Consider the following 26,114-nt stretch of genomic DNA (forward strand, 5'->3'; position numbering starts at 1 on the left):
GTGTCCTATTACATATGGAACTCGTTGTAAAGCTGTGTTGCGTTTTATAGGCAGTATTGAAGTAGGGATCGATAAATACACCAGTGGAAAAAATAAAAGAGACACATTCCAGAAACAGATTCATGCATATGTGAAAACCTGATAAATATCAGAGCTGTTGTGTCATATCAGCGGGAACAATAGTTAACACAGAATAAAGGGAAAGCAATTGACTATTCCAGTAAGAAACAAGAAACAGACCCCATCTCAATTGATAAGCAAAAATGTATTCCATACTGACATTTGAATATAGTCTTGATTTTAGATAATCGTTTTGTAATGACATCAATATTCTGGTTGTTATGATTATACTACGGATTTATAGTATGTTAACATTAGGGGAAGTTTGAAGAAGAAAGTAAGTGAACTTCCTGTGTTAGTTTCGTAGCTGTTCTGTAAGTCTATAATTCTTTCAAAGTAAGAAGTTTTTTTTAAGAAAGGTAGTACAAGTAGTATGTGATCAATAAAAATTGAATTCCATGTTGATCATGAGTTTTAATGCAAATAGCAAAAGTTAATAGTCTTTTGAAAACAATATATAAGAATACCTTTAATCCTTTGTACTTGGAATAATTTTCTTAAATGAGACTTAATAAATACAAATCATAAATAAACATATGGATAAATCCAACTACTTTAAAAACAAGATTTTCTGTATATCATAGTTTCTATCTCATTACCACAATTGTTACCATATGTATATATATATATATTTTTTTTGAGACGGAGTCTTGCTCTGTCACCCAGGCTGGAGTGCAGTGGCGTGATCTTGGTTCACTGCAAGCTCCACCTCCTGGGTTCACGCCATTCTCCTGCCTCAGCCTCCCAAGTAGCTGGGACTACAGGCACCCACCACCATGCCCGGCTAATAGTTTTTTGTATTTTTTTTCAGTAGATACAGGGTTTCACCATGTTAGCCAGGTTGGTCTCGATATCCTGATCTCATGATCTGCCCGCCTTGGCCTCCCAAAATGCTGGGATTACAGACATGAGCCACCGCATCTGGCCAATTGCTATATTTTTAAGAAACAGAGGTTCAAGAGGTCAATGATAGCTCATAGAAAATAGTTATTTAGATATGGAAATCTAACTTAAATCTCATTTCTGCCTAATTCCAAATCTTTTTCCTTTGGGTGTTATAATTTTCTCCTTCTCAAAAAATATATTTTAATCAGTAATAGAACTAACCTATAATTGTAAAAGAATGCATGGATAATATAACCTGCATTCATGGCATAGTTGTATGCTCACACCTACCTAAATTTACAAGAGAAGACAGCTTTTAGTTTATTAAAATCCATTTTTCTTTGATTTTGACATTTTGAAATTAGGCATAAATAAGGATATCCTTATATAAAAACGTGTCATGCATATTGCAATTACAAATATAGATTGATACAAGGATGTTGGATTGTGACATACCATGAGCTGTGTGGTTATTGACACTATGATTTTCTGAAATTGTAAACAACTTTTGGTAAAAGTCTGAGCAGAAGTATATGTTTTATTTAACTTACATGATAATTGTATTTCTGAATAATCCCATAAATATTAAATCTCAGTAAAAACTACTTCACGTTTCAAAAGAGTATTAGGTTTTGTGCTCAGTCATCCACCAATAGGAATATTAATGGGACATTTGATTTTCCAGTAGAAAAAACTTAAAAAACTTTTTATTGTACAGGGCTGTTCTGTGAATTTCAGTATAGCTAACCAATGGGACCCAACCAATTACATTCAGTGCATTGCTTTTCTTTGTGACGATGCAAAATCATTCACATGAGGGATCTTCAAAAAGTTTGTGAAAAATGCATTTTGTGAAAAAACTAAGAAGAGATTCTAAGATTGTTTTGGACCCAGATAAACTCATACTAACTTGTTATAACATGTCTAAGCAGGATCTAGTTTGAGGCACTAAGAAGGATAAGACAGTTTGAAAAAAAACCCTATCAGAGCAACATGAATTCTGCTAAAATTAAAGAACACACATAAATTTATGGTGATGCTAAAGTGGAAAAATGGTAAAATCATCGATGCTTTACCTAAAGTTTACGAGGGCAATGCCCTAAGGGAATCAGCAGTATACAAATGGAAAACTTGTTTTAAGAGACAAGACGATGTTGAAAATGAAGCCCATAGTGGTTGATCATTCTCATCAATTTGTGAGGAAAAAAAAAAAATCATCTTGTCCATGCCCCAAATGAACAGAACTAAAGATTCACAACACAAACACAAGCCAGCACCATAGAGAGATTGACTAGTGCGGCTTACACAATTTGCACAATTCTGACTGAGAAATTATAGCTAAGCCAATTTTCCAATTAATAGGTGCCAAAACCATTTCACCCAGATCAGCTGCAGACAAGAGAACTTTCAGTGGAAATTTTCAACAAGTGGGATCAAGATCCAGAAGCATTTCTTCAAAGAATTATAACAGGAGATGAAGCACAGCTTCACCAGTACAATCCTGAAGACAAAGCACAATCAAAGCAATGGCAACTGAGAGGTGGAAGTGGTCCCGTCAAAGCAAGAGCAGACCAATCCATGAGCAAAGATCATGGCAACAGATTTTTTTTTTTTTTTTTTTTTTTTTTTTTGTAAGCTTAAGTTATTTTGCTTGTTGACTTTCTGGAGGTCCAAAAACAATATCATTTGTATATTCTGAGAGTGTCTTGAGAAAGCCAAAGTTTTTGCAGAAAAACACCTGGGAAAGCTTTACCTAAGAGTCCTTTTCCACCATGACAATATTCCTGCTCATCCTTTTCATCTAACAAGGGCAATTTTGTGAGAGTTTTGATGGGAAATCATTAGGCCTCCTCCTCCAATCATTACTGTCCCAATTTAGTTCCTTTCAGCTCCTTTTTTGTTTCTGAATCTTAACACATAAATCTGTAAAGTGTGCTCACTTTTCTTCAGTTAATAATGTAAAAAAGACTGTGCTGACATGATTCATTCCCAGGAGCCTCCACTGGTATTATTGCTTACAAAACTGTCTTGAACTTAATGAAGCTTATGTTGAGAAATAAAGTTTATATTTTCCCTTTTATTTATTAATTCCATTCTCCACAGACTTTTCAAAATCCCCTCATACATTTTGAAATAATTTAACACCTTATTGGGAACCACTGGCTAATTCATATCAAGCTTCAGATTAATGTAATCAGGCCTGGACAGTTTTATGTTTGATAGAAACAACAGAACAGCAGTTCCTTGTGTTTGCTGGTTGTTCTACCACCTTCCAACAACTTTCCAAAATCTTTTCTCAAAAACTTTAGAAGGTAGCCATCTCTTCATCTTAGATAAATGTAAGTTAAAGAGGTCTAGTGCACTTTTGGAGGCTGAGGTGGGCAGATCTCTCGAGCTCAGGAGTTCGAGACCAGTCTGGGCAACATGGCGAAAACCTGTCTCTACAAAAATACAAAAATTAGCTGAGTGTGATGGCACATGTCTGTGGTCCCAGCTCCTCAGGAGCCGGAAGGATCACTTGAACCTTGGATGGGAGATGGGAGGATCACTTGAGGCTAGGATGCAGAGGCTGAGGTGGGAGGATCACTTGAGCCTAGGATACAGAGGCTGCAGTGAGCTGAAATTCCACCGCTGCACTCTAGCCTGTGTGACAGAAGAAACAAAACAAAACAAAATTCTAGAGATTTTCCCCAAGTCAAACACAATTAAACAGCTAGGTAAAATGGATCTCTTATTTAGTTGTGAGTTTTCATTATGACAACCAGAGGGAAGTTTAGCCTTCTACAGTTTTGCTATGGGGTGGATCCTTTCACATCACAACGTGCCATTTTCTTGGCTGAATTCAGCAAAGGATGGCATGGCAGTGGCCATGGCTCTCTGCAGCCTCCTGTGTTGGCTCTGCCACAGGCATCCATGGGCAGCAATTGTTTCTCCCTTGCCTGTATTTCACAGGGCAGCCAGCCGGTCTTTGAGATGTGCACCCAGCACTTCTTGAAGTCTGTGTGATATATTAAGGAACTTTGTTCACTGTTGAAGGCAACCATCTGGTACAAAGTGCTGACACATTTGTTCTGATAGCGCACTGGGAAGAAGCCTACCAGAGCTGCTGTGGGGGAGGTGAGGACAGGAGCAGCTAACAACCCTGAAGCCCCATGAGGACACATGGGAAGACTCTATGGGAGCTGAGAAAGACCAAAACCACTCTTGTGCAAACACTCAAGGTTAAGAGACCTGAAGTATCAGCAAAAGTACAAAGTGCTTCTCTCACCCAGGGAATGTGGGGAGATGTGGGGCAGTCCTGGGGAAGCATACACAAGCATGTGCAAACTCAGCCCGCTTTTTTGGAATAAACAATTATCTTATAAAAAGACAGCATCAAATTCTATTGTTAGATACCCCTTCTTATCTTCTTTTAGGCATAAGCTAAGAACTAACTCGTTCTCCTGTTGTTAACAACACAATGGTGACACAGGTGAGAAGTTATATATTATAGAAGTCTAGACAGGCTTTCATGGAAATAATACCTAATCAGGCACAGAAAGGTGGTATAGTAGACAGAATAGCCTCTCCTACCCAAAAATATCCACATCATCATTTCTGGACTCTGAAAATGTTATGCTGTATAGCAAAAGGAAATTAAAAATGTATATGGAATTAAATTTGCTAATCAGATATCATGAGATGGGGAGACCATCTGGATGGTCTGGACAGTCCTGATGTAGTCACAAACGTCCTTATGAGTGAAAGACAGGAAAAACAGTAAGTTTCAGAATGGTGCAGCTTGAGAAAGACTCAAGAAGCCATTGTGGGTGGCTTTGAGGATGGAAGGGGGCCATGAGCCAAGGAATGCTGACAACCTCTAGAGCTGGAAAAGGCAAGAGAACGAATGGACTCCTAGAGCCACTAGAAAGGCATGCAGCCCTACTGAGATCCATTTGAACTTTGGATGTGCAGAACTGTATAATGACATCTTTGTGTTGTTATAAGCCATAAGGCTGTCTATAGCAGAAATAGGAAACTAATATAGGGTGGATTAACTAGTGCCTTTTTACTTTATTTGTGGGATGGCAGACTTAGAGCAGCAAGTCGATAAATTTAGCAGCAGTGACTTAGTGATGAGAAAGAAAGATGTTTCATGGCTGCTTGTCTTTGCATCATATGTTAAATTCTATCCTAATTTGAGCTCTCCCAATGTAGAAGTAATAGGGACTAGAATCAAACAGTTTCTTTGGAAATAATTCCAGTGTTCTGCTGAGATGAAATTATGAACGATGCCCAGGTACATGAATTTTGCCTACAGTATGAAGGATTTTGTGCTTTGCATTGCATTTCACATTTGTCAAAGGTATAGTAATTTTGAGAAGGGAAGATTCAAAGAATAATGCTTTAAAGAGGCATATGAGATTAACTGAAGGGAACTGAGGCCAGCTAATGTCTTTTGCATTATTTATTCATTTACCAAATGTGTTTAGGAGCTGTGCTCAGTGTAGAGACAATAAAAAAATGGCCAAACTTAATTTGTGTTCTCAAGAGGTTAATCGTCCATTGAATGAGACAATCCTATGGATGATTAAAAGAGGACACAGCAAATACTTCCCTGGAGGCATGGACAGGATGTGGGGAAACAGGGCATGGTGTTGGAGTGTCCCTGGGGAGAATGACCAGCAATAGTTCACTGTGTGATTATCTCGCCTGAGTATTCTTGTTGCATCCATGAGCACTCTATTCTTGAAACAAATGTCATATTGGACTGTTTTAAGTACTTACTTGTCTGTCTTCCCTAGTTATTTTTTATATCCTTAAAGAAAGGCCTGTATATTTTCCCATTTGAATTCCTAGTGGAAACCCTAAACAATGGAGAGAGAAAGAGGCTCCTGAAAAGAAAATGGTATGTATTCCAGAGTAAGCATTGCAATGGGAATACAATGGGCATATTCAGGGAAGCAAAGGAAGGTGAGGGTTTAAAAAGGAGACATGAGGAGGATTACATAATTGTTTTTGGGTAATTATCCTTGGGTGCAAGAATCGGTACCAACGGGAGCACCAGTCTGAGGTTGGACAGGAAGTTGCTGGACAGACATCCTCACAAACATACTATTTTGTGTAAGGTTGCAGTGGCCTTTGTGCAAGCTTGTGGTTTTTGCAGAGCCTTTTGCAGAGTTCTTATCATCAGGCGTACGTGAATGAGAACCCTCCCTCATGGCCTTCCCCGGCGCCATTCGTCAGGGTTTTAACACGAGTGACTTCGTGAGTCTAACAACTTTTACACTAGCAACTTGCTACCGTGTGAATGTTTGTGTCCTCCTCCCCCACATGCATGTGTTGATACCTAGCCCCAAAGGTGATAGTGTTAAGAGGTAAGGACTTTGGAAGGTGATTAGGTCATGAAGGTAAAGGGCTTCCTACCCTTACAAAAAAAAAAAAAAAAAAAAAAAAAAAAGAACATATTGGTACCAAGTAAAGATGCAACAAGAAGGCACCATCTATGAGAAATAAGCCCTCATCAGACACAATACCTGCTGATGCTTTGATGTTGGTCTTCCAGCATTCAGAACTGTGAACAAGAATGTTTTCTCCTTATAAAATCCCCCGTCTGTAGCTGTAGTACCCTTTTATAGCAGCCTGTACAGACTAAGACACAACTACTTCAGGTTACTCACTTGCAGGCTGAGTAAATGAATGGTAGAGTGAGTGAATGAGAGGGTGACTGAGTGAATCAGGTGACATTTGATCTGAAGGATCTTGAAGTACAAGTAAACAATCAGTGATATGGGAGATAGATATATGACAGGTGCCAGGTAAAGACTATATATATATATATATATATATATATATAGAGAGAGAGAGAGAGAGAGAGAGAGAGAGAGAGAGAGAGAGAGCAGGTAAAGCTAACAATATTGTTCCACTTTGATCTTAATTTCAAAGACATCTTTAACACTTTACTATTCTTATATACAAATGCCACGTAAACCTGGGTACAGTCAAACTTGAAGATACTAGCAAGAACTGGTGCCCCTGGGGTGGCCCTGTAAGCAAACTATCCTCTTTCTCCTGATGCATAGTCACAATGGCAAACACAAATGACTCACAACTGTGGACCCACATATCAAGGCTCCAGGACAACACGGCATATGGAAAAGGGGTCCTTGCTTTGTCCCTGGACTCAGAAATGCCCTTCCTTTCTCTCTCTGTTGTTTCCCTTGGACCACTCGCTGTTCTTCCTTTTCCTCCATTCTTTCTTTTGTTCACATCAGCTCTGGCTAAAACCAAAGTCGCTGCATGGTCCAGAATCAATAGCTAAATTCAAGCATTTTCCTGTGTAAAAGGGCTACGAGGACTAAAACAGTCAGAGCCAGGCCGATCATAACCCATTTCTACCACTTCTGGAATTCACATCTATCATGTGTTGTTTTGTATGTTTGTTTGTTCTCCCATCTTCAAAGATACATGAGTCATTTCCTCTCATTTTTCTTGTTCAAGAGAAAATTAGAAAAGAGAGGCTAAAATGATAAAAGACAGGAGTGGGGTGTGTACTCCCCTGTTGCTGTATCAGAGCTCATCAGAGAAGAAAAGTTTGAAGTCCATAGTTTTTAAGGAATAAGTCATAACCAAGCCATGTGAGCTATTTTCCCACCAACAACTTAGAATTGAAGAAGTTTTTGTTTAAATATTCATGTAACAAAGTTATTTAAATTGTACTTTTGATAGTAACATACTGTGGACACTAATGAGCTTTTGTGATGATAGATAATTATAAGAGGTGTTTCAGATGGTTTAACAAGGTAATTTTTGAAATTTTAATTATTAACTAATATTTATATGTGGTTCTTAAAAACATGATTTTCGCATACATTTTATTGGAGAAGAAAGAATAAATTCTATAGTTTGAGGATTTTATTAGGAAATTAAAATTGCTATTATTTAGATTTGCATATATCCAAATGTACTAAAACCCTCTCTTGGATTTTCTTGTTTATAATATTCCCAATGGTTTACAGATTTGCAGAATCATCATTCCCAGAGTTATAAAAAGGCAATTTTCTGCCTCGCTGGTTATTTTCATATAAACAGTTGAGTACATTTAGTTGAGTACATTTAGGGGTTACATTAATAGCAAAATAGAATCTTCTAGAAACAACATTAAAACATGTTACAAAGTCCCAGCATTTACATCACATTGTATGGGTGCCTTTGGAACCGAGTGGTAAGTGCAGGGGCATAGATTTGGAGCCAGTATTAATTTCTTAAATTTGTTCTAAATATTATAGATGGCTATGTACACATACATACAATTTAATCCAAATTTTATAGAATTTGTATGTTTTAAAGGCAGTGTTAGGCTTCTGGGAGGGGAATGATGATATTAATAGTTCCATTTTACAGATGAAAATGCAGAGACTGGTTAAACAAGTAAGCTACCTATTTCAGAAGAGAATGCAAGCGTATGTCACATGTCACACACACACACAGTCACACATTTAGCACAGACTGAATGGGAGAAAGAAAATCACAAGTAACCCAGAAGATCTGAATATAGGGTCTAAATATCCAGAAGGAAAAACAAAGGTATCTGGAAGAAACATTAGAAATATCCCATAAAACTCAGGTCATTTACTACATAAATTCTGAAATATGGCATAAGAGCATTTTTTGGACAATAATGTAAACATTGTAAATTTTTCATTAAGGTTGCAAATGGCAAATCAAACTAATTCATGGAGAATGTTGCAGCTATTATGTTAATTTTTTCCATGGTGTACATCCTTTCTCTCTCATTGTCTCTCTGTGTTTTCTCATAGTGGGAATGGGAGGTTGAAGCCAATGACACACCTTTTTCAAAACTGAAGTTCTCTGATACTGTGGTTTTAAAGCAGCTACAAAATTATGCTCTCTTACTTCTTCCTTCAGACAACTAACAAAAAGTCTAAGAAGTGGAAAACCTACATTAAGGAAACTCCTACAACCAACAGTCTTGAGAAAACTAACCATTTTTGACTTTAAGACTTGAATCCGTTTTGATGTGACCTTTAGCTTCTTAAGAAATTTTCCCAGAGTCCCTTACGCATGAAGCTTAACAGCAAATGGCAAGAGATAGCGGGAAGGTCCTGAAGCAATAAGACTGGGCATCCTGACACAGGCATGTCCACAAGATGATTGACAACATGACATGTGAGCCACTTCTGTATGTCATCAGATGAAGGTGGGGGTCACCTCAGGAGTATGAGTTAAAAAACATGGCATGTGACCTATGGAACCACATCTTCAGACAGAGCTGCAGCAGTAGGCATGCATCAGTGTGCCGGGCAGCACTGTGAGAAGGGATGATTCATTTTCGTCCAGAAAGGCAGCCATCCAAGAGGCAGAACCCTAAATAATGACAGGCCTCAAAGCCGAGACTACCACTGTGCTCCAAACAATATGTGTCTGTTCTACTGAAATAGCTGCTGTGCATGCTGTCAGGAGTGACATTTGTGAAAGTACTCAGTGAAGGACAAATTCATCGAGATGGCAGCTTCTGGGAGGTTGTCAATACAGTGGACACTTAATGTCACTGCAACAGATTTGATAAAAAATCATTTGTTTATTAAGGATGTAAAGTCACTTTTCCAGTATCTTAGCTTCTGATGATCTATGGCAAGGTAAACAATTAAAATAAGGAAAATGAAGACGAAGATAAACAAAGGCCAAAGAGATGGGACCTTAAGCATTTCACTACTGAACTGGGCCTGTAGCATTAGATTGATGAGTAGCGTCATGGAAATAATAAAAGAGTGCTTTTCACACAAAACTACAGAAAATTGGTAACAATTCATTGGGTGCAAGAATTCAAACAGTGAGCCTCTTTGATACATCTTTACTACCATAGATAACATTAGAAATACATCATGATACCATCACACTCCTCTGAGGATGAGAGCTGTGATGAGAGAAACGTATCTTGAGTATGATAACATACACACCAGCGTTTTCACACTATTAGGAAATTCTACAAAAATCAGATTTATCCTTTTATGCCATATTTTAAGTACATGCCACAGGGAGGGAGAGGACAGTGTTAGACATTGATGGTATAGGGATAGAAAAGTTCTAATTCCTGTACCTGAAGCAAATCAGGCCAGACCACCAGATACTTTTCAGTCCTGAGGAGTAGACTATCGAACACAATAATTAAAGCATATTATGGTAAGTATGATTTAACTTATAAATAATATGCTAAAGAAAACAGAGAAGAGAAATGCCTTTTGCTGTTTGGGGAAGGAAGAATGTGAGGTGTATGCCCACACACACTGGACCAAATAGTTTTTTAAATTAGGTGACAACATTTAAACATCAAGAACTATAAATGGTCGCTGGGCACAGTGGCTCATGCCTGTTATGTGAGAACCTAGTCAGGGTTCTCTACAGGGACAGAACTAATAGGATAGATGGATATATGAAGGGGAATTTATGAAGGAGAATTGACTCATGCTATCATAAGGTGAAATTCCACAATAGGCTGTCTGCAAGCTGAGGAGCAAGGAAGCCAGTCCGAGTCCCAAAACCTCAAAAGTAGGGAAGCTGACAGTGCAGCCTTCTGTCTGTGGCTGAAGGCCCAAGAGCCCAAGATGCCCTGGCAAATCACCGGTGTAAGTCCAAGAGTCCAGAAGCTAAAGAACTTGGAGTCTGATGTTCCAGGTCAGGGAGCAGCCAGCACGGGAGAAAGATGAAGGCCGGAAGACTCAGCCTGCTCATTCCACTTCCTTCTGTTTGCTTTTTCTAACCACACTGGCAGCCCAGGGGATGGTGCCCACCCAGATTAAGGGTGGGTCTGCCTTTCTCAGTCCGTTGACTCAAATGTTAATCTCCTTTGACAACACCAGGAACAATACTTTACATCCTTTCCACCGAATCAAGTTAACACTCAATATTAACCATCACAGGAGGCTTTCTGAAGAAGAAAATGTAAAAGTTGAGTCTTGACTGTCCACAAAGAGTTGGCTATTTGCAAGAAGTTGAGGGGAATTTGTTGAGAAGAATTCCTGGAAGAGAGAGTAGCTTATTGGTTATTAAGTTAGTGTGAGAGGTCTAATGTGTTTCTGGTACCACTTTTGAAATATTTTAGCCTCAGGATACTTTATGGTTTTAAAAGTTACTTAGAACACCAAGAAATTTCTGTTTTTGAGGATGACATTTATTAATAAATACTGTATTCAAAATTTAAAAATAAATGTAAAATATATATTTATTAATATATTTTAAAATAGCAATAATAACTGTTGACATCAGCTTATTTTTTGAAAAAATGACTATTTTATTAAAAGAAAGTAGCAGTTAGAGAAGTGGCATTGTTTTCCATTTGAAATCTATTAATATCTGTCCTAATAGAAGACAGACTGGATTCTCATCTGCTTCTGCATTTCTTCCATTGAAATATGTAGTTTTAGTTGAAATTTATAAGGAAAATTTGGTCTCACACAGATATATATCTGAAAGAGGAAGAAGTATATGTAGCTTGCCTAGAAAATTGTGGCTATTCTTCTTTAATATTACACTAAAACTCGGCCAATCATAGTTTCTCAAAGTTGAATTGAATTGCAATGTAGAATATATAGCAATATCAGCAAGCTTTTCATTTATTGTTCTTGTTTTGGTCTATCTTGTAACTTTCAATGGATTTTTACCTATGCATAATTTTGGTCATTTGGAAAATAGTGGTTTAGTGAGGTCTACAGATCTTTAAAACATGGTATATTTTATTGTAGAATATTTTTTAAAATCACATTTGTTAAATATCACCATAGGTCTTATCAAATCTCTGAAATATTAAGAAGTATTTAAGCTGATGTGGATTGGTAGTTCTTTTCCAAAATACTAAATTAAACTTGAAGGCTCAATTTTTATCATTGGCAGTAAATACTATCAGTTATTTTCCTTTGATAAGAACCTTTAAATTTATTAAACAAAATGGCAGTTAGTCAAATATTAATACCTGCAGTAAGTGACTGGGTCATCCTGTTAAGTATTCGTGAAAAAGCAGGTAGTTCAATTTGCCTCTCAAACTGTTCTGTAAGGGCTTTACCTTGCGACAAATGCTTTAGGCATACTTCTCATTTCGTTTTTCAGTATTACAAGATGGGATGCAAGGATTGAGATTTAATAAATTGATACATTTTGCCTCTCTATCAAAGACATTTAGCATTTTCTTGAATCGTGGGTTGTGGCCATGGAGAATTCATTGGTGTTACTGACTTGATTCTTGCTTCTAAGGGATGGGCAAATTCACTGCGACTGCTTCCGAGGGCAAATGGCAACATAGTGTTAGTAAAAAGGTGATGACTTATCATTACTATAAAATTAGTCTTAATGCACAGCACCCTTGTGCATAGATGGAGTTCCTATGGGCAGCCCCCATGGTTCCACAGTTGAGTCCTTAGGATTTGCGAACATGCTGAGATTTCACTTCCTGGATTGTGTTATGTGGACAGTATAAAGAGATGACCTGGATATGGCCAATCTCATCTACAGGAGCTGTGGACAGGAGAGGAGAGCAGATCTCAGAGAGTTTGAAACGTGAGACCTTCACCCACTGTTGCTAACTTTGGAGATGGAGGAGGTCATAGCCAAAGAAGACAGGCAGCAACTAGAAGATGCTAGAACTAACTAGAAGTGGTAAACAGCCCTGGACCAACACACAGCACGGAAATGGGACTGTGGTCCTATGACTGCATGAAACTGAATTCTGCAAACAACATGAATGAGGCTACACATGGCTTTCCCCTGGAATATCCAGTAGGCAGACCTGCCAACACATTGCTGGTGGCCTTGGGAGACCCGGGACAGGGACTCTTCACATTTTACCTGGACTCCTGACCCATGGAAACTGTGAGACCATAAATGTGTGTTGTGTTAAGCCAAAAAAGTTTGCAGTAATTTGTTTGACATGAATAGAAGATTTAGAAACAGAAACAAATACACCATAAAAGGGTCTCTGGGACTCTCAAGGGCCCATAGCCTATATTTTGAGAACTGCTGGCTTAAGACATCATTTGGTAGACAAGCAGGGAGGACTTATCTGGGGCCTGTGCTACCCCTACATCTTATACTTTCTTACATTCTATTTTGGCACAAATGTCTTTTGTATGCTGAATTCAGGCTTTTCTAGGTCAACTGAATCAAGTTTCAGCATTGTGAGATGAAAACTTGGGCACTCATGGCTACATTTGGCCTATAGATGACAGTGTGGACCACACACACTGGACCAAATAGTTTTTTAAATTAGGTGACAACATTTAAACATCAAGATATATAAAAACAGGCGCAGTGGCTCACGCCTGTTATCCCTGCACTTTAGGAAGCCAAGGCAGGAGGATTGCTTGAGCCCAGGAGTTTGGGACCAGCCTGGTCAACACAGGGAAACCTTCTTCTAAAAAAAAAAAAAAAAAAAAAAAAAAATTAGCTGGGCATGGTGGCATGTGCCTGTGGTCCAAGCTACTTGGGAGGCTGAGGTGGGAGGATTGTTTGAGCCTGGGAAGTTGAGACTGAGTAAGCTGTGATCACTCTACCACACTCCAGCCTGGGTTTCAGAGCAAGACCCCATCTCAAAAGAAAAAAAAAAAAGGAAATATAAATGGTACACATGCACAATAAAAACTATTCATCGTAAGAATAAATGAAATTGTGTCTTTTGCAGCAACATGGATGGAACTGGAGGCCATTATCTTAAGTGAAACAAGTCAAACACAGAAAGACAAATATTACATGTTCTCACTCCTAAAAGGGAGCTCACAGATAGTTGAATCATAGACAATGGAGACTTAGAAAAGTGAGGGGGTAAGAGGGGGTGGATGATGAGAAATTACTTAAATACTTAGTTATTCCGCCAAACGCCCTGATTTACACATCACACAATCTATGCATGGAACAAAATTGTACTTGTGCCCAATAAGTTTATGCAAATAAAACAATCCAGACTGCTTTAAAATCCAGGCTTTTCTAAAAACTCACAATGTACACCAAGGTGGGCCCTGATTCTGTCAGGCTGACATTCAGTTGAAGCCCACCTAGTCTTCTAAGAATGTGCCTTCCAACGAATCCGAGGCTGCATATCTGCTCAGGTGCTCCTCAGTTCATCTTCTCTTTCACCTGTGGCGTCTTTCACATCACCTTCCTGATGCCTGTATTCAGTAGCTCCCAGTTAGCCTGGGAGATAGACTGAGTCAGGGGCCAGGTGATTTCCCTTCGGGGAGTCCCTTCCCTCTTTCTTTTCCCGTCTATATCCCTGGGGCTATATTGCTCCTTGGCTATAACTATAGACTGTTTGCTAGAAGGCTGGACTCCTGCTTCGCTTAGTGAAGCTTGGTTTGCCCAGAGAAGGGGCAAGAGAAACAGAAACAGAAGCAGTCCAGATGAGAGAGAAGGTGCTTTAACTTTGATTGCTGCAGATTTTCTTGGCATTTAAATGCTGATGAAGCAGGTATGCTTTGGGAAAGATGCTTGCAAGGTTCCTAACTGGAAATTTTTAAGTTTGTTTTTTTAACTTTTTCTTTGCTGATTGTTAGATCTGGGGGTCCAGGTCTGGCCCATGCTGTGGTCTGAAGGGAGTGGGTGGATGGGCAGAAAGAACACTGAGGAGGGGAGAGGGAGGCCGTGTGCAGGTTAATATGGTTTTACTCAGCATCAGCTCTTATCAACAGCTTTCTCACCCTAGCTCTTTACTGTGTACCCTGTCTTGGCTGCTTGACATGGCTGCGTGGCCGGCTCTCCCCTGCCTTCAGGGTCAGCAGCTTAACTCTTTCTCTCTCTGGGCATGAGTGCAAGCCGTGCATTGCTGTGCCATGCCGACCCATGCCCTGGCTCCCCTCTGTCCATCTGCAAGACAGACAGCTCTGATTCTCTCTCTTTCTCCGGGTGCCAGTGTGCCTGCCATGTCAAGCCATGTTGAGCCGAGCCAAGCCCAGTGCATGTCATCAGCAGGGCAATTATACCCTCTACAGACAATAGTGGCTCCAAGCCAAGCATGAACTTACACAAGGAGGTTATATAACAAGTGGAGGTGTTATATTTGTTATAACAGATATAACTCTGGCATACCAAACTCTGAGTCATGCAGGCCTGGATATTCACCTCGGCCTATTCCTTGACCAGAGCACATCCATGTACCTTATAGAGATAGAAGTCCCCTTTCAATGTGCATGTCTATTGTGAGACTTTGGGATATTTCTAAGCATGAGGAATGTGATAACTGTGAGGGGCTCTTAGCTGCCCTTGTATCTGAGTGTCGCTCGCAAACATAGGGAACTTAGAGTGGTTTTAGCTTTCACCAGGCACACTACACTTGTGGTCAGGTAACACTCTGCTGCTCTTTTCAAGGGGCAATTTAGAAAGTCTTTTCTTTTTTTGTTCATTCATTTGTTTTATTTTGAGATAGAGTCTCACTCTGTCACCCAGGCTGGAGTGCAGTGGCGCGATCTCGGCTCACTGCAACCTCCGCCTCCTGGGTTCACGCCATTCTCCTGCCTCAGCCTCCCATGTAGCTGGGACTACAGGTGCCTGCCACCACACCCAGCTAATTTTTTGTATTTTTAGTAGAGATGGGGTTTCACCTTGTTAGCCAGAATGGTCTCGATCTCCTGACCTCGTGATCCACCTGCCTTGGCCTCTCAAAGTGCTGGGATTACAGGCATGAGCCACCGTGCCTGGCCGATATAAAGTCAGTTTTGAATGGACTTGTCAAAACAGATAATTTTTTAAGGCTTTTTGGATTACATTATAAACAGAAAGGCACACAAATCGTAACTAAACAGTTAATGATTATCCCTAAATCAACACATTCATGAACCTCAATTCAGTTCCTTGCAATTTTTACCTAACAAGGTATCTGATGTGATAGCCATCCTTAAAATCTTTTCTTCTGAATATACTCTTATTGATTTGAGTTTATAATTATATCCATCATGTTGGGGGGAAAAAAGGGATCTGCAGTAGATCAGAAAACAATTGTTCTTTTTCTGTCCCCACTGAGCTTTCAAACCCACTCTGTGGGACAAGTTTTTCTCCTATGTGTGAATGAAGTAGAACACAGATGCAATACATTTTCAGTTCCCTCTTCAGTGATAGACAGTTTTCCAATCATTTTTATCCATCCACAAATAGCCTCAGTTCCATCATTAAAATGTTTAATTCAAGTGAAAAAAGAAAACTTCCAAAATTCATTGGCGATGAACTCCGTTGGTTGAAGCTTGCTAGAAGACAGGGATCCTGTTGTTAGGGAAGGGATTTTGTGCTCTTATTTTCCCCACCCCATCTAAGAACTTTGTTTTCTGATTCCTGTAGAGTTATGGGTGTAGAAGAGAAAGAAGTAGAGAATGGGCAGGAAACTGATCCTCTCCTAAAAACTCCCTGGACGTGGTTATCCCCCGAAGGTGCCTCTGTCTAGGTCTGACACGTAATCTGCAGACTCATCCTCTTTGCTCATTTGTGAGTCTTGCAGGGACCCTGCTGCCCACAGCTGAGGAGCTTTTGTCTTCAGCGTTCTTGACCCCACCCATTTGTGCCTTAGCCTTTTGTGGTCCATGCATCAGTTGAGGTCATCTTTCCATTCCAAATATTTTACCCGGAGAAGATCTAGGGGAAATCCAAGTTCTCTCTCACATCCACTACCTAATGACACTGTCAGATAGGTAAGATTCCAGGGGATGCATATTGATCGCTGCAAAGGGGTCCTGGCAACCTCTGTTCATAAATGTTTACAGGAGGCACTCATTGCTGAGGGGCACTGCAGAGGAAACAGAGGGGATGTTTTTCTTAAATAAATCATCCTTCTAATTGCTTATTCCTACCCTCGTGTATCCTTAATGTAGTGAGGGCTAAGAATGTACAAAACGGGTTTCCAGGACCCCTTTGGAAGTTTTACTTGGTGAATATCATACCTAATTTTGGAATACGGACACAGTAGGTGCCTATTAAGATGCAGTTTTGCTGGAGGTGAGTCAGAGAAGCATCCTATTGTTGTTTTGTGATACAGTCTATGAAAATCTTTTGGAAATCTTGCTGTCCATATAAATGTGTTGTCCTCTTCAGCTTGTTTTTGAGGCAGGAGAGGTCCTGCTCCTTGTGAAGTGGGGCTACCACATAGGTAGTGTGCCCAGAGCACCAGCTTAAAGGCAGTTCTGCAGTCATATTTACATCCACTTTTAATCACATGCAATTTAATCTGCCCTTTTATGGGCAGATTATGCAGAAATCTATAGAAAACGGTGGCAACTTCTGGTCATCAAGTCATTGCCATGAAAAGAGGTGGTAAAATTTGGATGTCACCACGGCAGTGGTAAACTGACATGGCACACGGATGGGAGTGTCTTGTGGAAAGCCGCTTTTTCTGTGTCCCTGTTTTAGCTAGTCCTCAATTTGGTTTGATATCTGAGCTCCATCTCTGGAGTCAAGACCTACATCCTGTGCCAAGTCCTGCCTTCTACCTCAGTTTCGCCCATAGATTTGTGTGCATGTCTCTGATGTCATTAACACTTTAATTAGCAGTTGGAAGAAACTGGCATGATCAGGGGTAAATTGCACATAGTAGGTAAAGATGACTGCTTCTGCGTTGGCAGAATGTGATCTATCAACACTGCTCATGTATGAGCAAAACTGCAGTGCTACCTAACCTCACTATTCCATCGACATCTATGTTATGTTCAAAATTATGTATTATGATTTTTTCCAAATATTTTGTATAAATCCACAGAAATTAATTGTATTTTTAAAAGAAGTTAATTCAAAAGAACATACAAGAAACCCAACGAAAAATTGGCAGTAAAAGGAAGACTATTTTAAACTTGAGATTTCTTGGCATGAGCTTCTGAGATGCTAGAAATTGATAAACTAAGTTTGAAGATCATTAGAAAATTATCAGTGTGAGTAAAAGGCAAATTAAAAACTGGGGAGAATATTTATGACATGAGAGGAAAATGATTAATGCTTTTATGATTTCAATATCTTCATGAAATCAGTGAGCAAAAGACAATGACTCCATTAAAACTGAACAAATATATAAAGAGCAATTCATAAATTACCATGATAAAGTCCAAAATTGTCAATAACCTAAGCAAGGCAAATATAAAAAATTAGAAGCCATTTTTCATCTTTCAAACTGGCAATGGCAAATAGTAATACACAGAGTTGGCAAAGATTCAAGATATTCTCATGTAAAGCTGATAGAAGAGAAAAAATAGATCTCAATATGGAAAAATAAATAAAAATACTTAAAATATGCATGTGCTTTGACCCATTAATCTCATACATAGAAATTTAAATCAAGGGAATATTAAGGGATGGGTGCCAAGATTAGCTACAAGAAAGTAGAGCATTGTGTCAATAGTGAAAACTTTGAAAATAAAATCAAACATAAAACACTAGGTCAGTGGCTGAATAAATTTGTATTTCTTTATAGTGGTATACCTTCTAACCACTAAGTTAAATAGAGCAAATTAAATGAAAAATAAGTATTCTTTCAGAATTTGTATTTACTGAACCTCTGCTTTGTGTGTGGGACTCTTCTAGCTACTGAGGATAAAGTAGTGAGCAAGACAGTTAAAATCCCTATTCTCACAGAGCTTACCGACTAGTGAATGCAAGATAATTTCCAATAAGTGCTTTGATAAAAATAGTGCAGATTAATGTGATAGAATAAACCAGAGTATGAAATAGTATATATAGCATGAACTCATTTCTTATTTTTAATTTCTGTGGGTACCTAGTAGGTATTTGTCTATATGTATGGGGTACAGGAGAAGTTTTGATATAGGCATGCAATATATAACCATCACATCATGGAAGATGGGGTATCCATCCCTTCAAGCATTTATCGTTTGCGTTACAAACATCCAATTACACTCTTTTAGTTATTTTAAAATATGCAATTAAATCATTATTAACTCTAGTCACCCTTTGTGCTATCAAACACTAGGCCTTATTCACTCATTCATTCTTTTTTTTTTTCTTTTTTTTTTTAAGATGGAGTCTCACTCTGTCATTCAGGCTGGAGAGCGGTGGCGCAATTTCAGCTCACTGAAACCTCTACCTACCGGGTTCAAGTGATTCTCTCACCTCAGCTTCCCAAGTAGCTGGGATTGCAGGCATTTGTCACTATGCCCAGCTAATTTTTGTATTTTTAGTAGAGACAGGGTTTCACTACGTTGGCCAGGCTGGTCTCAAACTCCTGACCTCAGGTGATCCACCTGCCTTGGCCTCCCAAAGTGCTGGGACTACAGGCATGAACCACCACTCCCAGCTTATTCATTCTATTTTTTCAAACACTTTAAATAGCCTCACCTCCCTCTCACCACCGACTACTACTCTTCCCAGCCTCTCGTAACCATCCTTCTACTCTCTATCTCCATGGGTTTGTTTTAATACTTAGATCCCACAAATAAATGTGAACAATCAATGTTTGTTTTTCTGTGCCTGGCTTATTTCACTTAACATAAAGAGCACAAGTCCTCCAGTTCCACCCATGTTGTTGCAAATGACTGAATCTTGGTTTTTTTTTTTTTTTTTTTTTTGGCTGAATAGTACTACATTGTGTATACAGACCACCTTTTCTTTATCCATTCGTCTGTTGTTGGACACTTAGATTGGTTTCAAATCTTGGCTATTGGGAACAGAGCTGTAGCAAACATAGGAGTGGCAGTTATCTCTTCAATATATTGATTTCCTTTCTTTTGGGTATATACCCAGCAGTGGGATTGTTAGATCATATGGTACGTCTCTTTTTAGTTTTTTGAGGAATCGCCAAACTATTTTCCATAGTTGTTTTACTAATTTACATTCCCACCAACTGTGTATGAGGATTCCTTTCTCTTCCTAGCCTCATCAGCGTTTGTTATTGCCTGTCTTTTGGATACAAGCCATTTTAACTGCGGTGAGATGATATTTCACCATAGTTTTGATTTGCATTTGTGTGATGATCAACGATATGTGCACATTTTCATATGCCTACTAGCCTCACAGAATGCGTTTGAAGTATTCTTTCCTCCTCCATTTTTTGAAACAGTTTGAGTAGTATTGATATTATTTCTTTAACTGTTTAGTAGAATTTAGCAGTGAAGCCATTAGGTCCCAGGCTTTTCTTTACTGGGAAAATTTTTATTTCAGCTTCAATTTCTTTACTTGTTATTGGTCTGTTCAGGTTTTGGATTTCTTCCTGGTTCAATCTTGGCAGGTTGTAAGTGTCTAGGAATTTATCCATTTCTTCTAGATTTTCCAATGTATTACTATAGAGTTGCTCATAGTAGCTGCTATCTTTTGAATATCTGCAGTATCAGTTGTAATGTCTTCTTTTTCATCTCTGATTTTGTGCATTTGAATCCTCTCTCTTTTTCTCTTAGTCTAGCTAAAGGTTTGTCAATTTTGTTTAACTTTCCAAAAAAAAAAAAAAAAGCAACTTTTTGTTTCGCTGATCTTTTGCATTATTTTCTTTATTTCAATTTCATTTATTTCTGCTTTGTTCTTTATTATTTCTTTTTCTACCAATTTTGGGTTTGGTTTGCTTTTGCTTTTCCAGTTCTTGAAGATGCATTGTGAGGCTGTTTGTTTAAAGTTTTTCTTCATTTTTGATGTAGGCACTTACAGCTTTAAACTTGCCCCTTATATTGTTTGTGTTGTATCCCATAGGTTTTGGTCTATGTTTCCATTATTATTTGTTTCAACAACCTTTTCAATGTCTTTCTTAATTTATTCATTGATCCAATGGTCATTCAGGGAACCTATTATTTAATTTCCATGTGTTTGTGTAGTTTTCAAAATTCCTCCTGTTATTAATTTCAAGTTTTGTTCCATTGTCATCAGAGAAGATGCTTGATATCATTTCAATTTTTAAAAATATTTTAAGATTTGTTTTGTGACCTAATATATGATCTATTCTTGAGAGTGAACCATGTGCTGAGAAAAAGAACATGTATTCTGCAGCCATTGAGTGAAATATTCTGTAAATATTTATTAGACTCATGTGGTTTATAGTACAGATTAAGTCTGATGTTTCCTTGTTGATTTTCTGTTTGGAAGATTGGTGCAGTGCTAAAAACAGGGTGTTGAAATGTACACCTATTATTGTATTGGGATCTATCTCTTTAGCTCTGATAATATTTGCTTTATATATCTGGGTGCTCCAGTGTTGGATGCAAATGTTTAAAATTATTGTATTCTCCTGCTGAATTGATCCCTTTATCATTATATAGTACCTTCTTTGTCTCGTCTTATATTAATAATTTTTTTCTTGAAAGCTACTTTGTCTGATGTTAGTAAAACTCCTGGCCTTTTTGGGTTTCCATTGGCATGGAATATCTTTTTCCATCCCTTTATTTTCAGTCTATGTGTGTCTTTGTAGGTGGAGTGTGTTTCTTATAGGCAACAGATCAATGGGTCTCTTTCTTTTTTTTTTTATTTAATTCATTCAGCCACTCTATGTCTTTTAATTGGAGACGTTAGTCTATTTACATTCAGTGTTATTATTGATAAGTAAGGACATGCTCCTTCCATTTTGTTATTTGCTTTTGGTTGCTTTGTGGTCTTTATTTCCTTTCCTTTCCTTCCTCTCCTCCATTAGTGAAGGTGATTTTTCTCTGGTGATAAGATTTAATTTCTTGCTTTTTATTTTTTGTGTATCCATTATATGTTTTTTGTTTTGAGGTTACCCATGAGGCTTGCAAATACTATCTTATAACCCATTATTTCCATTATTTTAAGCTGATAACAACTTAATACTGTTTGCCTAAACACACAAGCAAAAAGAAAACTAGTAAAGACACATCACCATAACTTCATTTCCCTTCTTTTTTAACATTTTTGTCACTGTTTATATCTTATTGTATGTTTATATCTTGAAAAGTGTTGTAGTTATTATTTTTGTTTGGTTCATGGTTTAGTCTTTCTACTTAGGATAAGAGTAGTTTACACACTACAGTTACAGTGTTAAAATGTTCTGTGCTTTTCTGTTTACTATTAGCAGTGAGTTTTATACCTTCAGGTGATTACTTATTGATCATTAACATGCTTTTCTTTCTGATTGAAGTACTCCTTTTAGCATTTCTTGAGGTAAGAGAGCCCTCAGCTTTTCTTTATCTGGGAAAGTGTTTATTTCTCTTTCATGTTAAAGAATAATTTAATCAGATATACTATCCTAGAGTAAAAGTGTGTGTGGTTTTTTCCTTCAACACTTTAATTATGTCATGCCACTCTCTCCTGGCCTGTAAAGGTTCCCCTGAAAATTCTGCTGCTGCCAGATGTATTGCAGCTCCACTGTATTTTATTTGTTTGTTTTCTTTTGCTGCATTTAGGATCCTTTCTTTCTCCTTGATCTGTGGGAGTTTGATTATTAAATACCTTGAGGTAATCTTCTCTGGGTTAAATCTGCTTGGTGTTCTGTAACCTTCTTGTACTTGGATATTAATATTATTCTCTAGGTTTGGGAAGTTCTCTGTTATTACCCCTTTGAATAAACTTTCTACCGTCATCTCTTTAGCTCTTCTTTAGGGTCAATATCTCTTAGATTTGCCCTTTTAAGGCTACTCTCTATATCTTGTAGGTATGCTTTATTTATTTTATTCTTTTTTCTTTTGTGTCCTCTGACTGTATATTTTCAAATAACCTGTCTTCAAGTTTACTAATTCTTTCTTCTGCTTGATTAATTCTGCGATTAAAAGACTCTGATGCATTCTTCAGTATGCCAGTTGCAATTTTCAACTCCATAATTTCTCCTGTATTTTAAATTGTTTCAATCTCTTTGCTAAATGTATCTGATAGAATTATGAATTCCTTCTCTATGTTATCTTGAACTTCATTGGGTTGCCTCAACACAGCTGTTTTGAATTATCTGTCTGAAAGGTACCATATCTCTGTTTCCCCAGGATTGGTACCTGGGGAAAATTATTTAGTTCATTTGGTGTGGTTATGTTTCCCTGGATGGTGTTGATGCTAGTAGATATTCTTCAGTGTCTGGGCATTGAAGAATTAGGGATTTCTTTTGGTCTTTGCAGTCTGGGCTTACTTCTCCTTCTTGGGAAAACTTTCCAGAAATTCTAAGGGACTTGACTGTTGTGATCTAAGCTGTATCTCCTTTAGGGGGAAACCCAAATCCAGAAGTGCTGTGGTTCCAGCAGACTTGTAGAGGTACTTCTTTGATGGTCTTGGACAAGATCCAAAATAATTTTCTGGATTACCAGACAGAAACTTTTGTTCTCTTCCTTTACTTTCTCCCAAACAAGCAGAATCTCTCTCTTTACTCTGAACCACCTCTACCTAAGGGTAGAGTGACATAAGCACCAGTGTGGCCATCACCTCTCGGACTGAGTTGAGTCAGACCTGAAACCAGCACAGCACTGGATGTTGCCCAAAGCCTGCTCTAATGACTCCCTAACTACTGCCTATGGTTGCTGAAAACACTGGTGCTCTAAAATCAGCAGATGACAAATCTAATCAGGCCTATGTCCTTCCCTTCGGTACAGCAAGTTATCCCAGGCCCTAGGGGCATACAGAGGTGCCAACCGGGAGCCAGGAGCTAGAGTCAAATACCTTTGAAGTCTACCTCGTGTTCTATTGTACTGCAGCTGAGCTGGCAGTCAAACCACAAGGCACAATCCTTCCCACTCGTTCCTCCCCTTGCCAAAGGCAGAAGAGCCTCACCCCATGGCCACCAGCACCTCAGGCCCATTAGAAGTACAGCCAATCAGGTGGGTGTGGTGGCTCAACCTGTGATCCCAGCACTTTGGGAGGCCAAGGTGGGCAGATCACGAGGTCAGGAGATTGAGACCATCCTGGCTAACACGGTGAAAACCCATCTCTACTAAAAATACAAAAAAAATAGCTGGGCGTGGTGGCGGGTGCCTGTAGTCCCAGCTACTCAGGAGGCTGAGGCAGGAGAATTGCTTGAACCTGGGAGGCGGAGGTTACAGTGAGCCGAGATCATACTACTGCACTCCAGCCTGGAGACAGAGCGAGACTCCATCTAAAAAAAAAGTACAGCCAAACCACTGTCGATGTTCCCTTTAGGCCCATGGGTTCTTCAGTTAGCTTGTATTGAATGCTGCCTGGCCTGGGGCTCCCCCTGGCTCTTCTCTAGGCCAGAGTGGGTCCAGAAATGCCTTCCAAGAGCCAAGTTCTGGAACTGGGGACCTTAAAAGCCTGCTTGCTGCCCTACCCCTCTGTGGTCAAGATGGTACTTAAGGTACAAGATAAAGTCCCCTTTACTTTTTCCTCTGCTTTTCTTAAGTAGAAGGAGTCTCGCTCTGTAGCCACCACAGTTGTGAATGTCCTCAGTTTCACCTGAGGTCAGCGAGTTTCAGCATCTCACCTAAGGCCCTCAACATAATACTTGGGTGTCACTGCTGGTTATTCATGGCCCAAGGGCTCCTCAGTTAGCAGGTGATGGATCCTTCCTGAGCTGAGTTCTTTCCTTCAAGACAGTGAGTTCCTTCCTTTGGTTCTCTTCTGGCCCAGGGTATGTCTACAAATGTTCGAGAGCTAGGGCCTGGAACAGGGGCCTCACAACTCTGACTTGTACTTTATCATGCTGTGGCTCAGCTGGTACCCGCGATGCAAGACAAACTCGCACCCACTCTTTGATATCCTCTCCTCAAGAAGGAAAGAAGGGTCTGTTTTGGAGCTGTGAATTGTGTGGCCTGGGGTTAGGGGAGGGGTGATGCCAGCACTCCCTTAGCCACCCCAGTTGGTATCTCAGTAGGTTGTGCACTCTCCCAGTCCATTGTCTCAGCCCAGTTCAGCCCTAGGACTTGCTTGGGTGTTGCAGTCCTTGTGGTCTACATTGTCTTTCAAGTTTATTTAAGGCCCCATTGCATCTTAGCCCGTGGTGGTGAGGCTTATAGATTTTTGCATCATCATTCTCTCATTAATTAATTTTTATGGAAATCCCTCCTGGCGTGCTATTCCCAATGAATTAGTCTCTCTCTCTCTCTCTCTCTTCATTTTTGTACTATATATATAGTACTTCATATATATATATATAAATAGATTATATTTGTATACATATTCATTTTGTTTATTCTTTTTCTCATTTAAATAATTTTGCGAGAAACCTCTTTGTGTTCTAGTACTTTAATTTCTATGGGCTAAATTGAAGAGTGAGGTTTTATTGTTAGAATATATGTATGTATATTATTCTTTATAATTTGATAGATGTGGTCAGATTATTTTCTAAACAAAAGTAGTTTCATTTCTCACTTTCATCAGAAATGTTTGAAAGTATGCTTTACCGCACACACCCTATTGAAAATAGTTTTATAGCTTATATATTTTCAGCCTGACTGATATTAAGTTATATATTACTGTATATTTATTTACATTTGTCTGAATACTAGTGAATTTGATCTTTTCATACGTTTCATGGCCTTTCAATTTGCACTTCTATTGATCATTATGTTCCAGTTGCTCTTGTATTATTTGTTTCCTTCTTGCAAATCTGTAGTTGTCATTTTATATTATAGCTAATAACACATTATCATCTTTATAATAAATTTTTCCAGCTCACATGTTTTTCCACTGGCATTTTTCACAGTAACTTTTGCTATATAAAAGTTTAAATTTTTCTGTAATTCAATATGCCAATTTTCTTTTTAAAAATGCCTGGGCTTCAAGCCTTGGTTAAAAAGAGAATCTCTCCGACCCTTATTTTTAGTCCCCTAGGTTTTCTGTAAGCATTAACTTTTCTATAGGCATTTACTTTTTTAACATCCAGCACCTTTAATTTATATAAAATGTGTTTTAGAATATGGTTTAAGATACATGTGAGTGAATGTAGAGTCCCTATATTTGTCTTCTGGATAGACAGTCAACTGTGGCAATACCATTTATTAAACAATCTATTGATTTTTGATTGAATTATGCTAATGCCTGTGTCTACATACTGACATCCACATGTGTTTCACTGATTGATTTCTCTCATTTCATGTTTCAGTAGCAGTCAACTAGCTTATTGTGTTTTACAAACACCCCAAAATGTCCTTGTTTTAAACCAACAAATGTTGATTTGCTGCTCATTCTGCACGTGTGATGCACCTATTTTGAGATCCATGGTGAAGCAGTCTGTATTTACATGCATCCACTATCACACAGTAAAGAGAAGG

Source organism: Rhinopithecus roxellana, chromosome 4 (assembly GCF_007565055.1).
Source record: "Rhinopithecus roxellana isolate Shanxi Qingling chromosome 4, ASM756505v1, whole genome shotgun sequence".
NCBI classification, from domain to species: Eukaryota; Metazoa; Chordata; class Mammalia; order Primates; family Cercopithecidae; genus Rhinopithecus; species Rhinopithecus roxellana.